Source organism: Erythrolamprus reginae, chromosome 2, assembly GCF_031021105.1.
Source record: "Erythrolamprus reginae isolate rEryReg1 chromosome 2, rEryReg1.hap1, whole genome shotgun sequence".
NCBI classification, from domain to species: Eukaryota; Metazoa; Chordata; class Lepidosauria; order Squamata; family Dipsadidae; genus Erythrolamprus; species Erythrolamprus reginae.
The window spans coordinates 259,770,942-259,788,315 of NC_091951.1; positions in this window are offsets into that span (position 1 = coordinate 259,770,942).

The window sequence follows — 17,374 nt, forward strand, 5'->3', positions numbered from 1 at the left end:
TTATATTTGATCTTTTTGAAAGCTTTTTTCACCTGGAAACAAGTTTGAACATTTCTGCACACAATGGAATGAAAATTGAACTGAAAAAATTAATCCTTATTGGTTTAGTTTGCACATAAATGTGCCTACCCCCCCCCCCCCGTTTTTGTGAATTTCTTTTAGGTTTATTGATGATTTTGCCTGCAAAATGCATTCTATTTTACTAAAGATGGTGTGGGATTGGTAGCTTGAACCTTTCTGAACATAATGATATGAAAATTGAACTGAAAAAAACGATCCTTATTGGTTTATTTTGCTCATAAATGGGCCCCCATGCTTATACTCAAATAGGCTTATACTCGAGTAGGCTTATACTCGAGTATAAAACAATATGGTCTTATATTCAAAAATAAACCAATAAGAATCATTTTTTTCAGTTCATTTCTATTTTTATTATGTTTAGGATTGTTCAATTTAGTATATCAAAACTTTTGGGTTTATTGATAATTTTGCCTTAGTATTATTTGGATATTTTATATTTTTGGTTGTGAGCTGCCTAGAATCCCTGGGGAGTTGGGTGGCATAAAAATTGAATGAATGAGTGAGTGAGTGAGTGAGTGAATGAATGAATGAATGAATGAATGAATGAATGAATAAATAAATAAATAAATAAATAAATGTTATGAGTGGTCCACAACTGTGTCATTTAATCACAGATTCTGAGGAGGAAGAAGTAGGGCCATCTTGGTACACAAGGCCAGCATTCTTGACAACTGAGTCAGATAGTGAATGCGAGGGAGAGTTGGAACCTGAGAAACCTCCAGAGACTATAGAAACCCCAAAGATTGTAATGTCTGAGTCAGAGGAGGAGGGAGACATGGGAGATCAAGAGTCCCTATTAGATGCCCGGGTCAGAAGGTCAAGAATCCAACAGGAATATCTTTATGGGGAAAAGTTCAGAAAGTGAGTCTATGAAAGTAAGCCTAGACAGTTATATTTCTAGGAAACAGTTGACCACACCCAGACAGTATATAAAGGAGGATTTCTGGGTAAAAGTGGTGTGGTGTTCCAACATTCATAATGGTGGCAGACCTAGATTCGGGGTTCCAGAAATGCCTCGCTCTGGCAACCTGCTATTATTCTTCTAACTTCATCAGTCAGAGCTGCAGGTGTGTGAGCAAAACCTGGAGAATTGTGAACGTATTTGTGACCGAAGAACCATGATCTCATTGAAAAATGTGCTAACTTGATTCTTGCCGGCTACCCGGACTTTTATCTCTTAGCCAATTTGATAGGGAAAGCTGCCAAAATTGACTGAAAGTCTTGAATTTGCTTGTATAAGATCCTGCTTTTCATATAAAAGTATTCGGTTTGAAATCTCAGCTCGTGGATTTCTCCTTTGTTCTGTAGGTAAGCTAGGGAGGGAGGGAGGGAGGGAGAGAGAGAGAGAGAGAGATTTGCCTCCAAAAGGCTCCTGCTCCTATCTTATTTCTGCAATAACTCTAGAAGTAGTCTAAGCTGGAGGATCCTGGCTGTAGTTTGGTCTCTGAGCATCGTTCAGCACACTAGACATTATTCCACCCAAACTGAGTTCAATCTCAATCTAATCTTAATCTCGAAAGACTAAGGCACAGGAGAGATTAGAGATCCAGCAGGTTTTTACTGGTGAAAATTGCCACTTCCAAAGTGCTGTTTTGAACAAAGACTGAAGCTGTGAGTTTCTAGAGGAGGAGGGAAGTTTGAGGGAAGATGAGACAAAGCACAGAGAGAGAGAGACAGACAGAGACCTCATTTTCTTGAGTGGCCTGTTTTGAAAATATTTTGAGCTGTCTGACATGGCATCTCTGATTATGTCAACAGATTGATTATCTTCCAGACTAGACATTCTTATCATGTTTTCCAAGTTTTCTGTCTGGAAAATAGGCAAAAAAAAAGAGGCTCTGAATTCAGAAATGGTTTAGCATTTTCATGACATTTATATAATTTAGCTTGACTTGATAACGAGAGCTCAATATACTGTATGTGCAGACAGAAGTTGGATTCAACCGGTTCGGACTGGTTCAGGCGAACCGGATATTAATATGGTTTGCCAAACTGGTTGTTCCAAGGACTGGCTGACCCCCTCTGCCCTGTTGCGCCCTCCCAGGATTCTCCATGTGGCCTGTTTTAGATGTCAAGTAAGTCCAGGGCCTGCACAGAGGCTCTGGGAGAGCAAAAAATGGGCCTGCTGGAAGTTCCAGAAGTCTGGAAATATGCCTGCTTACGGCCTCAAGAGGGCGTCTGGAGCTGGGAGAGGCCATTTTCATCCTTCCCAGGGCTCAAGGAAAGCCTCTGTAGCATGGAGGGGGTGAAAAATGGCCCTATCGGAAATATGGAAACAGGCCTGTTTCTAGTCTCCAGAGCCAGGGGAGGCTGTTTTTGCCCTCCTGGAGGCCCAAGGAAAGTCTCTAGAGCCTGGGGAGGATGAAAATTCCCCCCTCCTCTGCTATGGTACAGGAGGCTGAGTAGGCCACACCCCCCCACACACACACCCAGCAACCAGGCAATGAACCAGTTGCTAACATTTTTCAATCCCACCCTATGTGCAGGTATCCCTACTTTTGTCTCCACTATAATAACCTTGCAAGATGGATGGGCTACCAGAGATGGACTGGCCCAAAGCACTTGAGGAGCTTCACAATGAAAGGGAGATTCAGATTCAAATCTCCATAATGCATGCTCAACACCCTAAACCAGTGATGGTGAACCTATGGCACGAGTGCCACAGGTGGTATGCAAAGCCATATCTGCTGGCACGCGAGCCTTTGCTCTTGCTCAGCACCAACATGCATGTGTTTTCTGGCCAGCTGATTTTTGGCTTGCAGAAAGGCTTTGAAAGGGGGTTTTTGGCTTCCAGATATCTTCCAGGGGAGATGGGGGATGAAATTTTTACCCTCTCCTGGCTCCAGGGAAGCCTTTGAAGCCTGGGAAGGCGAAACATGAGCCTACTGTGCCCACAAAAAGTTTGGAAACAGACACTTTCTAGCCTTCAGAGGGGTGGGGGAAGCTGTTTTTGCCCCTCCCCAGGCATTGAATTATGTATGTATTGTATTTGTATTTATTAGATTTGTATGCCGCCCCTCTCCGAAGACTCGGGGCGGCTAACAACAATAAAAAAGACAATCTGAACAAATCTAATATTAAAAATAATCTAAAAAACCCCAATTTAAAGAAACAATCATACATACAAGTATACCATGTTTATGGGTGTGGGCAATCATGCATGTGCAATGCCATGTGCGCATGCTCTTTCGGCACCAGAGGGGGAAAAAGTTCATTATCATTGCCCTAAACTCTAATCTTCATGTCTGCCATGTCATAGAAAGTTTATTTTATGTATAAAATATGGAAAATTATTAACTGAAAAAAATCCACAATAAAAATCTTTGGAAGTGGGGGGGGAGTTTAGAAGGACATGTGTAGGCTGTCAAGAGAAACAGCAACAGTAACGTTTCTGAGTTAAAATCCACATATATCCAAATAAACAAAATCCACATATGTTCTGGTTTATTATTTGTGTGTCACTTTTAAAGCCTCGGCATGTTTCATTTGTAGGTGATGTGTAATATCTTTGTCAGCATCATTCTTTTTAACTGCAAACTTTAAATCCATATTCAAAACAGCCTGATTTTCAGCTATATCCTCTTCTATCTCTTCCTTTAAGGCCATTTTTAAAGCATCAGACAGACACTGTTAAAAAAAGAGAAGGTTATAAAATACAGAAAGTTCTGGTTATATTGTTGTCAAATTCCTTTGAATTCTTCCAAAGTTAAAATACTTTTCTTCATTCTGTATTAGTGAGCCTTCTCCTTTAATTATAATCTTCGATTCTTTCTGGTTGCCTCTAGTAACCAACCTTCAAGGTTTGCTCTTATCATGTTTTTCTCTCATCCAGAACATTTCCCCAGAAATATATTTCTTACACTCAAATTCAAAATCTTCATATATTTTTAATAAGATTTCAAACAAGCTGCAAGGATACTACAGGAAGTATCCTTGTAATTATTTCAAAATCTTATTTGCAGTCAATGTGTCCCCTTAGTTCATTTAAAAACTTTCCAAAATCAACATTCCAATCACCTTTTTGCTGCTTACTTCCAAATATAAAAGTTTTCAAATTTTAAACTTACAGTACAATAAAGCTTCTTTCACTGTGAGTTGAAAGAAAATCACCCAGCTGTAATAAAAAGCTGTCCCTCTGAAGGTTCTTAATATCTAAAAAAGCAACTAACATTTCTAATAAAACTGACTAAGGAAGGAGATGGGCAAATCCAATTTCCCTTGAAGACTCCGAACTGTGTGCCATTTTGCCAAAGTTAACTCTCCAGAAGGGCAGAGCTCTGAAACACAATAAAGACCACTAAGTTTAAGGTCTCCTCACAGAGACCATCAGTATGGAGTTCAGTGGGTGAACTCAGGTCTTTCCTTGCATCCAGAGAGGAGTCCAAGGGGCAGATTAATTCACCAACCTTTTCCGCCAAAGTCATCAGCTTTGCTCTTCACACAGCTGTCGTTAAGTCACCATCGCTTCCTCAGAAGTCTCAGCTGAGCCTTTTTGTGCTTCCATAAATCTGATTAGTGAATCCCTATTTTAGGTTCTATCCCATTACATAACTGTTCTGCCGGGCTCTCTGATAGGAGCCTCCCAAAAATTCAAGGGTACAAATTTCAGACACACACACATTTGAAAATTCAAAACAATGTTCTTTATCACAAAAGTCAAAATAAACTAAGCACTCTTTTTGTATTGCAAGGAGCACTCTTCCCAAAACAACCGGGTAGTCTGTACAATTTCCCTTAAACAGTCATTAAGTACTTAGCTAGCAGCTGTGAAGAAACTTCACACCCCTTCTTCTTCCAATGAAGTGAGACACACACACACACACACACACACGTTGCTCTGCTTTGGTTTCAAAGACGTGAAAAAGCAACAAAGTCCAGCACACAAGATTCCTGATGAACTGTGAACAGATATTCTTCCACAATGGCCAAACCCACATGCTGCTATTTATAGCAGCAGCCCTAATTACTGGAGCCCCACCCAAACACAGGTGGCCTCCCTTATTTCCTGTAATATGTTCTTACTTGGTCTCTTCTACGCATAATTCTGCGCTTGCGTGGGTCCAAAATGTCATCATCTGAAGCAATAGAAGATAAGGAAGATTGACTGCCTTGGCTGTGTGCCAAGCCCTCCTCTGCCAAGTCACTCCCACCTTCTTCTTCGTCCGAGGAAACTAAACTCTGAACTGATTCTGTGGGCAATAACACGGGCCTGTGACATGTTGAAGTTTCCCCTGCATCCACCTCCCCATTCCCTGGGGCAGGAGCTGGGCCAGAGCCAACCACAACACATAACCCAGCCTTAAAATGGCAGATTCTTTGTCAGGGTGGAACTCACTCTCAAACCTGTCCATGTGTTTATATGATTGTGATTGTGATGGAATGAAGATAGATGACTGTTTTTAATAATTGGGGTTTTAAAATTAGATTTATATAACTTTTAATGTTTAGGTTACTTACATGTTCTATTTTTGTATTTATCCTTGTGTTGTAAGCCACCCTGAGTCTACAGGGAAGGGCAGTGTAAAAATTGAAATAATTAAAAAATAGTAAAATAAATAAATAAATTGCCTTTCTACCTAAATTTAATGGAATATAAGGCCTTTAGAAATGGATGGCAGCATAGAGGTTATAATCACCACACAGTCTCAGGATCTTAAATTAGAAGAATCTTAGATATCTTGGCAACTCTGTGGCATTTCTAAGCTAGGCCACAGTTTGGTTATGGTGCTTGGCATTAATATTTCCTTCAATCCCCAGCATTTTCTTTAGGTAAGAACTATTTCTGAAATCTGGAGCCATGACAACAAGGATGGGTTCCTCCCAATTTGGACCAGATTGCCCGAACCATTAGTGACCCACTAATATTGGTGTCATGGATCCAGTTGTGTTGGTGCTGACCGCCATCTTTTTTTCTGAATTTCCACCAAATATTCTTCTATTTGGATGGCTTCTCCTCATTCTCTGCTTTGAAAAAAGCCCTCCTGTCCATCCTAGGGCTAATACTGAACTTTATTTATTTGCTGGAAGCACAGCTAATCAGCTCCTCAGCTGAATCCATCCTCTCAGCATGTGCAGAAGTGAAATTGCACGATGGGTCGCACAGGTGAACCAGTGGCAAAGGTAAGTGGAACCCACCCCTGCACAACAACATCATTTATTAGTATATACAACAACAGAAAAATAAACTACGAATCAGTGAACATCAAATGTGAGGATTTAAAGGATCTGAATATATAGCAGAGGCATAAGCCCAGAAAATCTCTTTATTGAAGAACTCTGTACCCTACCAGGCTAATTTTGCAATAGTAGAATAATAAAATAAAGCAAAAGTCCTATAAAATGTAAATAATGCATAGCAAAAGAATTTTGGGGAGCTGACAACTCTCAAATGTGTGTGTGTGTGTGTGTGTGTGTGTGTGTGTGTGAATGCATGTGTACACACGAGCCTGCCTAGCTCTTAAATTATAACACCTATGCACCATCCCCCACCCAATCATTTTGACATCATTGTGATTAGGAACAGACATCTATGTTTCTATGCAAATTATAGATATTTTAAATTAGACTGGATTTAATCCAGATTAAAGCCCCAGAGGCTAAGAACAGGTTTAAGAGGGATATTCTAATCCCTGCACTGGAGTGTCATATCTCCCCATTTCAATAGAAGGGTTCATGTTCTTAAAACAATTAGTGTTTGCAAATTGAAATAACATACATCATATCATTTATAAGCAATTGATGTGTCTCCTCTTTTGCTTTGCAGTTACAGCTAAATTCCATTGTTTCCTCATTAATATGGTGTTGCCCATATTTTCACTTGCCTAATTTTCTGTGGTTATTGCTGAATCCTAATGACCCAGGATGAAACAACCGAGTTTGCCATTACTGACACAAGACCATTGCTACACATCTGCCCCGCAATAATAAAAAAAAGACAGGAGGGATGCTATTTCATTAGCATTGCACTTTTAAGAATATCTTAACTAATTCTGTTGCCTGAAATTTCTTGTTTGCAGTTTCCCCCTGAATTTCTTCCACTGTTTCCCTTAAAAAAATAAAACAAAGTAACTTTTAGCTAGGAGCCAAAACAACAACAAAAAAAGAATCAGCATGATTAAGAGTGTCCTCAAATTCATGTGATCTACATACTTGTTCCTTTTTAAACAAAATCACTCTTTAAAAAGGGGAAAAAACCAAATGTGATGAGGATCATGTCGAGGTGGAATTCATTAGGTTCTTCTGACCACTTCTGGAGAACTGGTAGTGGAAATTTTGAGTAGTTCGGAGAACTGGTAAATACCACCTCTGACTGGCCCCACCCCCATCTATTCTCTGTCTCCTAAGTCCCAGCTGGGGATTTTGCAGGAACCTTCCCTTGGAGTTGGTGGGAATGGAGATTTAACAGTATCCTTCCTCTGCCACCCTCACCAAGCCACACCCAGAGAACCATTAGTAAAAAAAATTGAATCCCATCACTGGGACCATGTATGTTCCATGACCATGGGATCAGTGATGAGCTCCTACAAATACGGTCAGCTAAGCAGAACAGGTAGAAAAAAATTGAATTATTTTCTTTTTTTTCCCTTCTGTGCTCTGGGTGTGTTTTTTCCTATTGCAATTGTTATTGTTATTGTTATTGTTATTGTTATTGTTATTGTTATTGTTATTGTTATTGTTATTGTTATTGTTATTGTTATTGTTATTGTTATTGTTATTGTTATTGTTATTGTTATTGTTATTGTTATTGTTATTGTTATTGTTATTGTTATTGTTATTGTTATTGTTATTGTTATTGTTATTGTTATTGTTATTGTTATTGTTATTGTTATTGTTATTGTTATTGTTATTGTTATTGTTATTGTTATTGTTATTGTTATTGTTATTGTTATTGTTATTGTTATTGTTATTGTTATAGTTATTGTTAGTTATTGTTAGTTATTGTTAGTTATTGTTAGTTATTGTTAGTTATTGTTAGTTATTGTTGTTGTTGTTGCTGTTGTTGCTGTTGTTGTTGTTGTTGTTGTTATTATAATTATTATTTAGATTTGTATGCCGCCCCTCTCCGAGGACTCGGAGCGACTCACAACAGCAACAAAATACAATATGATACAAATCCAATATTACAATTAATTTAAAAACCCATTATTACTAAAAAAAAAAAAAAACCATTCAGTTCTACACAAACACACCATTCTCAAATGCTAGAGTCAGAAAGATAGGGGGAGGGTTAGTCTCCCCATGCCTGGCAGCATAAATGGGTCTTTAACATCTTGCGGAAGGCAAGGAGGGTGGGGGCAATTCAAATTTTTGGGGGGAATTGATTCCAGAGGGGCAGGGCCACCACAGAGAAGGCTCTACCCCTAGGTCCTGCCAGATAGCATTGTTTAGATGACGGAACCTGGAGAAACCCAACCCTGTGGGACCTAATTGGCCACTGGGATTCATGCAGCAGAAGGCATTCCCATAGGTATTCTGGTCCGATGCCATGTAGGGCTTTATAGGTCATTACCAACACTTTGAATTGTGACCGGAAACTGATCGGCAACCAATGTAAGCCGTGGAGTGTTGATGAGACGTGGGCGTAAATGAGGTTGGATATGTATAATTTTAGAAGAGCTGTGCGTGCGTGTGTCTGTGTGTGTATATATATATACAGTTTATATAATAGATAATATATATTTTTGTGTTCCTGTGTGTAATATGCATGCCATACACATATGGCATATATACATAGAATTAAATAGTATATTTTGGATGTTTGGTAATAGTAAATAGATAGGGAAAGTGTATCTCTTTGAGGTGAGGAGAGGCCAGGCACCCTAACCCTAATCCAAATCCTTGACGTGAATGGCGTCAAGTTGGCCACCTTTAAGACAGTCACAGGATCTTTAAGACACCCTAGTCACATGATCATCAAGCCACTACCACCTGGTGACATGGCTGGCAAGCGCAAGCCACACCCACAAAATAAGCCATGTCCACAGTGTGGTAGTAAAAAAATTTGCAGCCCTTCACTGGATGGGATGCTGAGAACTACCTCAGGAGGAAAACTTGGGCTCCAGGAAGAATTGCCTGGCTGGATCACACAAGTGAACTCAAGAACCACCAGGATAAAAGGGCCAAATCATATTATGCTTGGAACATTGGTAAGTTTCAGAATTTGGAGGAGAAGGAATTGAGACAAAGTTAAATAAGAAATGTAGTGATATGCAGAACATCAGAGAAAGAAGGGTTGATCGATTCAGACAGCCTTCCTGAACTGCCTTTGCTGTTCATGCCAGACGGTCATATATCTGATTGAAAATTCAAAAGTGGTAAAAAAGAAAAAGAAATTCCGAGAAGGGCAAACAGCACTGCTTTTTCCTGGAAGCTTACTTGAAATGATTAAATGGTAGAGAGAGTTAAATCCAGTAGGCCTGATGTTACTGATTTTTATTTTATTGAGAAAATGCATTCATAGTGCAAGAGTTCCACTTCTGAAGAAAGACACATTCCTTATTTGTTGTGATGATGTGCAGGGTAAAATATACTGTTCCTAAATAAGATATCGTCTTCGAAACTCTGGAGCAGGGCGATGGGAAAACAGGGGCATCTATAAGGCTAAAACTGAGCTAGGGTTAACAATAATGACAATAATAACAATAATAACAATAATACCAATAATAACAATAATAACAATAATAACAATAATAACAATAATAACAATAATAACAATAATAACAATAACAACAATAACAACAATAACAACAATAACAACAATAACAACAATAACAACAATAACAACAATAACAACAATAACAACAATAACAACAATAACAACAATAACAACAATAACAACAATAACAACAATAACAACAATAACAACAACAGAGTTGGAAGGGACCTTGGAGGTCTTCTAGTCCAACCCCCTGCTTAGGTAGGAAACCCTACACTACTTCAGACAAATGGTTATCCAACATCTTCTTAAAAACTTCCAGTGTTGGAGCATTCACAAGTTCTGGAGGCAAGCTGTTCCATTGATTATTCAATTCAATTTCAATTCAATTTATTAGATTTGTATGCTGCCCCTCTCCAAAACTCGGGGCGGCTCACAACAATAATAAAAACAATATTCCAGCAAAAACAAATCTAATATTAAAAAGCACATAAAACCCTATCATGTTTAAAAAAAAACCTGGGGGAAAGATGTCTCAACTCCCCCATGCCTGGCGGTATAGATGGGTCTTGAGTAATTTACGAAAGACAAGGAGTGTGGGGGCAGTTCTAATCTCTGGGGGGAGTTGATTCCAGAGGGCCGGAGCTACCACAGAGAAGGCTCTTCCCCTGGGGCCCGCCAAATGACATTGTTTGGTCGATGGGACCTGGAGAAGGCCAACTCTGTGGGACCTTATCGGTCACTGGGATTCGTGCAGTAGCAGGCGGTTCCGGAGGTACTCTGGTCCAATGCCATGCAGGGCTTTAAATTGTTTAATTGTTCTGACTGTCTGGAAACTTTTCCTTAGTTCTAAGTTGCTTCTCTCCTCCTTTAGTTTCCACTGATTGCTTCTTTTTCTACCCTCAGGTGCTTTGGAGAATAGCCTGACTCCCTCTTCTTTGTGGCATCCCCTGAGATATTAGAATACTGATACCATGTTACCTCTAGTCCTTCTTTTCATTAAATTAGACATACCCAGTTCCTGCAACTGTTCGTCATATGTTTTAGCCTCCAGCCCCCTTCTCTGCACTCTTTCTAGAGTCTCAACATCCATTTTACATTGTGATGACCAAAACTGAATGCAGTATTCCAAGTGTGGGAGACTACACATAGTCCAGAATGCAGCCGCGAGAGCTATCATGGGTATGCCTCGGTATGCCCATATAACACTTATGCTCCGCAAGCTGCATTGGCTTCCTATTAGTCTCCGGGCACAATTCAAGGTGTGGGTTATTACCTATAAAGCCCTACATGTCTCAGGGCCACACTATTTACGGGACTGCCTCTTTCCACATATCTCCCAGTGACCAATAACAACACACAGAGTTGACCTCCTCCGGGTCCCACCGACAAAGCAATGCAGGTTGGCGGGACCACGGGTAGGGCCTTCTCTGTGGCTACCCTGGGTCTATGGAACCAACTACCCCCCCCCCAATGTCCACACTGCTCCCATCCTACTGGCCTTCTATAAGGCCACGAAGACCTGGCTTTGCCGGCAGGCTAGGGGTGGGGTGGGGTGGGGGATGAACTAACAACTGACAGGGCCACATTGTAGGAATGTTATATATGTATGGGATTATGACTGCTTTATATTAATTGGGTTACATAGTTTAGATTATATTCAACTTCTCTTTATTTGTATTTCTATTTATATTATTATTGTTAGCCAGCCTGAGTCCTTCGGGATTGGGTGGCATAGAAGATAGATAGATAGATAGATAGATAGATAGATAGATAGATAGATAGATAGATAGATAGATAGATAGATAGATAGATAGATAGATAGATAGGCAGGCAGGCAGGCAGGCAGGCAGGCAGGCAGGCAGGCAGGCAGGCAGGCAGGCAGGCAGGCAGGCAGGCAGGCAGGCAGGCAGGCAGGCAGGCAGGCAGGCAGGCAGGCAGGCAGGCAGGCAGGCAGGCAGGCAGGCAGGCAGATAAGATAGATAGATAGATAGATAGATAGATAGATAGATAGATAGATAGATAGATAGATAGATAGATAGATAGATAGATAGATAGATAGATAGATAGATAGATAGATAGATAGGCAGGCAGGCAGGCAGGCAGGCAGGCAGGCAGGCAGGCAGGCAGGCAGGCAGGCAGGCAGGCAGGCAGGCAGGCAGGCAGGCAGGCAGGCAGGCAGATAAGATAGATAGATGATAGATAGATAGATAGATAGATAGATAGATAGATAGATAGATAGATAGATAGATAGATAGATAGATAGATAGATAGATAGATAGATAGATAGATAGATAAGTTGGACGAACCACTGGTTGGTTGAAAGAATGTACACAAAGGATAATTACCAAGGATTTGACTTTCAGACATGTGGAAGGCACTCCATTTTCTTTCTATAAATTCTTTCTGCAATCCTTCTACAGAAAGTCCTTGACTTACAACAGTTTGTTTAGTCACCATTCAAAATTACAACGGCACTGAAAAAGGTGATTTATCATCTTTCTCACACTTATGATTGTTGTGGCATTCCCATGCCCTGTAATCAAAATTGGGCAACTGGTGCATATTTATAATGGATGCAATATCCTGGGCTTGGGGGGAAGGCATCACCTTTTGCAACCTTCTGACAAGCAAAATAAATGGGGAAGCCAGATTCACTTAACAACAGTGTTAGTAAGTTAACAACCCCAGTGATTTTAACCATGGCAAGAAATGTCATTAAATGTGGTAAAAGTCACTTATCAACTGCCTTGCTTAGCAGCATAAATTCTGGGCTCAACCACAGTCGTATGTTGAGAACCAACTGTGCTAGACCTTTTCCTGTCCCCTTGTTTAAAAACGGCAGCATTCTTCTTTATTTGTCCTCTATTTTCTCTACTAAATTCAATATTTCCTCTGCTCTACTCAGCTGCTGGTCCAAGATCAATTGGGTTAATCTAACCCAATTTCTCCATTCTGTATTAGATGTCAAATATTGGAGCGGTGCTGTATATTTTGTAATTAATCTAACAGTGTTTTATTCAAGTCCCTGTTGCACACTATATGGTGTTCGTATTCTCTCAGCGTGGGAAGAGCAATCTCCCTGTAATACCTCATTTGTTGTGCCTCATGATTCCTGATAAATGTATCTTTTCTTTTATGTACACTGAGAGTATATGCACCAAAGACAAATTCCTCGTGTGTCCAATCACACTTGGCCAATAAAATCCTATTCTATTCTATTCTATTCCTATTCATTTCAATCCATTTCAATCCAATACATCCCATGTCTAGTTGAACATGGGCTGTGTCAGGGTGCAGATATTTCCTGGAGATCAGTAATGGAACAATTCGTCATTTGTTACTTATTGCTTTGTTTCTCTGTCTTCCATGTACTTGTTCTTAAGTTTCCTTCTCCTTCATTTATCCTTTTCAAGACACTCTTATTTTTTTCCACTCCATTGCCTCCACTGAATCTTCCTTTCGTCTGTCTCTCCTTTGGGTTTCTGTTCTGTCCTACACCTGGTTTCTCTCAGCAATTTACCGCATAATGCTACTCTGATCTGTAGCACATTTGTGAAAATTAAACCTGCCATTTGCCATCTCTTTCTCTCCAGAGAGCAGGTCTCCAAGCATTCCCATGATTTTCTTCTGCTACGTATCAACACCTATACTCCACCCAATCAGGAGGAGATTTCCCCAGCTCAGATTTTATGTCAGAGAGTTGGCTGCCACAAGCATAATACATTTAACGTTTTGTAGTCCTCATCCTATGAACAGTTTCTTAACAACTGTTCAAACTACAACAGCCTTGGAAAGTGTGCCTGTAAAACACTTTTGGCCATTGTAAAAATGCATCAATGGATCCCTGTGCAATCCCAAGACCATATCCTGGTGTTTGGCATTATTTATCCACACTTACAACTGGTGCCAAGCATTCCGCACTCACGTGATTGCCACTGGCAGTCATTTCTGCCTGCTTCCCCAGAAGGTCAATGGGGAAGGCAGCAGTGAAGGTTGGAAGCTGCTCCTACCTGCCAACAGGACTCCTTCTCAGGACCAGCTGCAGAATGCAGCACAACTCCTCTATGGGCTCCAGAAATAGAGCTCAGATCCCAAAGATTCAAGCCCCATTTCTGCAGCCCATTGAAAACATTTGCTTCCATTCATTCCATTTCATTGACGCCTCCCCATAAGCAGCTGATTTTTTTGGTTTCTGCTGTGTATGTGGGGGGGGGGCAGGGCGCATGCAGGAGACATTTGTGCATGCACAGGGGCATGGGGGATTGTGCACACATGCACAGAGCTAAACATGATGGGATTGTGCACACATTGCATTATGGGTAGTGTTGGGCGAACTGAACTTGCAAAGTTCGGGTTCATGCCGAACTTTGCAAAGTTTGGCATGCCGAACCCAAACTTTTTTAAAAGTTCGGGTTCGGCGTTCACTCGAATACCCTGAAGCACCACCGCCCGGGAGGAGAGTGGGGAATCCCATTGTGGGATTCCAGGGGCGGGGCTTTGATGTCATGGGGATTCCTTCCTGGCCAGCCAAAATGGGGAGGAAGGAGTCTCCATGACATCAAAGCCCCACCTCCGGAATCCTATCATGGGATTCCCCACCTCCTTTTGCTTGCCGCGCCACTGAGGCATCCTTTTCCATAAAAATTTTAAAAAGCAAAAGGGGGTGGGGAATTCCCCACCTCCTTGTTTATTTTTACGGAAAAGGACGTCGCAGCGGTGCTGCTGCTGTTCAGGTTCGGATTCAGCGAACTCACCCGAACATCACAGCAAAGTTCAGGTGAGTTCGCCGAACCTGAACTTTGTTGGGTTTGCCCAACACTAATTATGGGTTATATGTGCAGGGAGGCCCACTAGGCCCAAAACGACCCCTGGGTGGTGCAGCATGGCCCCCCTCCAGCCTGTTTTTGCTCCCAGGAGGCTGTACAGAGGCCTACTAGGCCCAAAACAAGCTATGGGGTGAGTGCAAGGGATGGGGTTTGTAGAGGGTGCACTGTGTTATAGGTATGTGCTTTCGGCATGTGACAACAAAAAAATTAGCCATCACTGGTCTGTGGAGATTCTCAATCCAGATCCAAAAGGCAAGCAGGTTTTCCTTAAAGCATTTTCCTTCTCAAGAAATGGTTTTTAGATAAGAAGTGAAATGCTTTTGGGGGGGGAACCAAGAAAGTTCACTTGATTTGGGAAAAGAACCTTTGGGGACATCATTTTGAAGGTTTGAAAGATTTTTAGCCCTCTTTCCAACAAGGGCCAGTGCTCTGAAAGCTAGAAAGATTCACAGCCTTTGAAATTTATTTATTTATTTATCTATCTATCTATCTATCTATCTATCTATCTATCTATCTATTTATTTATTTATTGTTAGAGTTGAAAGGGACCATGAAGGCCATTGAGTTCAACCCCCTGCCCAAGCAGGAACCCTATAGTACACCAGTCAAGTGGCAGTTCAATCTTCTCTTTAAAATGTCCAGAGTGTTGGAGTTTACAACGTCCGCTGGTAGGTTGTTCCATTGGTTGATCGCTCTGACCGTCGGGAAGTTCCTCCTTATCTCCATGTTGAATTTCTCCTTGGTCAGCTTCCAGCCATTGTTCCTCGCCCGGCCCTCTAGTGCCCTGAAGAATAAAGTGATCTCCTCCTCTCTGTGACATCCCCTCGTATACTTGTTGACTTCTATCATGTCCACTCTGGCCCTCCTTTTCTCTAGGCTATCCATGAAATGATGATATCCACTAGCTTTCTAGCACCAGGAAGGCTGGAAAGCTAGCAAAGACTACCCTTCTGAAAGTTGGGAAGTTTAGCAAAGGTCATTGTTCTTGTGATAGTTTGAAAGTACCTTTCCCCAAATCACATATATTAACCAATTAGCTGTTCTTCAGACATTCAAGATAATAAAAATAAGGGAAAGCTATTAAGACTATCTTAGCATGGCAACAGCAACATGTTCTGTATGCCTACAACAAATGCTGTTATACAGGAAGTAGTATCCTGTTCTGTTTATAAGACTGGAGCTCTGTTCTTTTGCTGAATTGTTTTTCTGTAGTTCTCTTCCTTTGCCCAGCCTGTGGCTCTGTTTCACTATGCATGATTTTGCATGCATTGTTTGCCTTTTCTCTTCCTATGCACTGCCACTGCCCCCTTAATAATCAGCAGCCATGCAAAATGAGCCTAACGGGGCAATTAGCGCTTGACAGTAGTATAGATTTAAGCTTGTTAAAACAAGGTTTACTAAGAGTCCTTTAGGGGTAATCACCCTGATCTGGTTTAGCCAACCATTAAACACAATAAGACACATCGGTGTAACTTCACTGGTGAATATTAAGGAATGTGAAAAACTCGAAGCAGCCTGAGAAATGGGATAGCACCTTTCAGGTAAGAAAATTTTCGGCTTTCTAATCAGCAGCAATGATTTATCTACTGGGTTTCCCCAAAAATATGACCCACCCCGAAAACAAGCCTTAGTCTGCTTTTCATGCCTGCAACTAATATAAGCCCTACCCCCAAAAAAAGTCCTAGTTAAGCCATGCCAACAATCTGGTTGTACAAGGTGGGGCCAGGTTCTTCCTTTTAAATAATGGGGAATTGCCCCCCCCCCTATAGTGGGTGGGGGGACTGTTCCATGCACCATGCACCTACTTATCTTAGGACTGCCACAGCCAGACCCCCCATGACCTGATACCTGTTGTACCATTGCTTAACTTCTTCTGTGGCAAGATGCCCCATGGCGCATCACTGGTGTCAGTACTCACAGCAGGACACCCCATGGCACATCGTGCCAGTGTTGCTGCCCATGGTAGAACAGCAAGTGGCCCATTGTGCCAGTGCCACCACTCATGGCAGGACACTGTCTAGCCATAACTGGCCACAGAAGAAAGAGGGCAGTGGCATAACAGGTGTCAAGGCATGAGAGGCCTGAATCCCAGGCTGAAAGGATGTGACAAAATGGACAATACAAAATTGGTATTGGTACATGGTGGACCATATTCAGTTTGAGATAAGAGGATGAATTCAACCAATGAAACTAATCTGCGGGAACTGATGGGACGATGGGACAAGGTAAGAGGACATGGGGTTAGTAGAATTCAAGACCAAGGTATAAAGAATAAATTAGAATTACTTTATAACATGTAAATGGATATATTGCTCTTGAGTTAAAATAGTATATAGAAAATGTGCCCCCATTTTGGTGGAGGGGTATGAATGTTGTTTGGTGGTGGGCACTTTGAGCACTGAGCACATTGTTATGTGTTGTGTGAATGTCTTACTGATATATTGTTATTATAAAAATCAATTTTAAAAAAATTTAAAAGGCATGGGAGACCTGGCCTCAGTGATCCTAAGGTAAGTGGTTAAGACATCCCCTGAACATAAGACCTGGTTCTTATTTTGGGGTCTCTCCATCTTCTTTTGGGTCTGCCTCATGTTCTTTGATCTTCTCCTCTTTAGTATATGCCTTGAATGGTGTGGATTCCCATCTGCACAAACTAAAGTTCCCAAATATAGTATGAAAGCCTTGTTGAACTGCAGAAAAAATAATTGCTGCCAACCTGCCTTCCATTGAGGACCTGTTTACTGCACAAGTCAAAAAGAGGGCGGGGAAAATATTTACTGACCTCTCACATCCTGGACACAAATTGTTT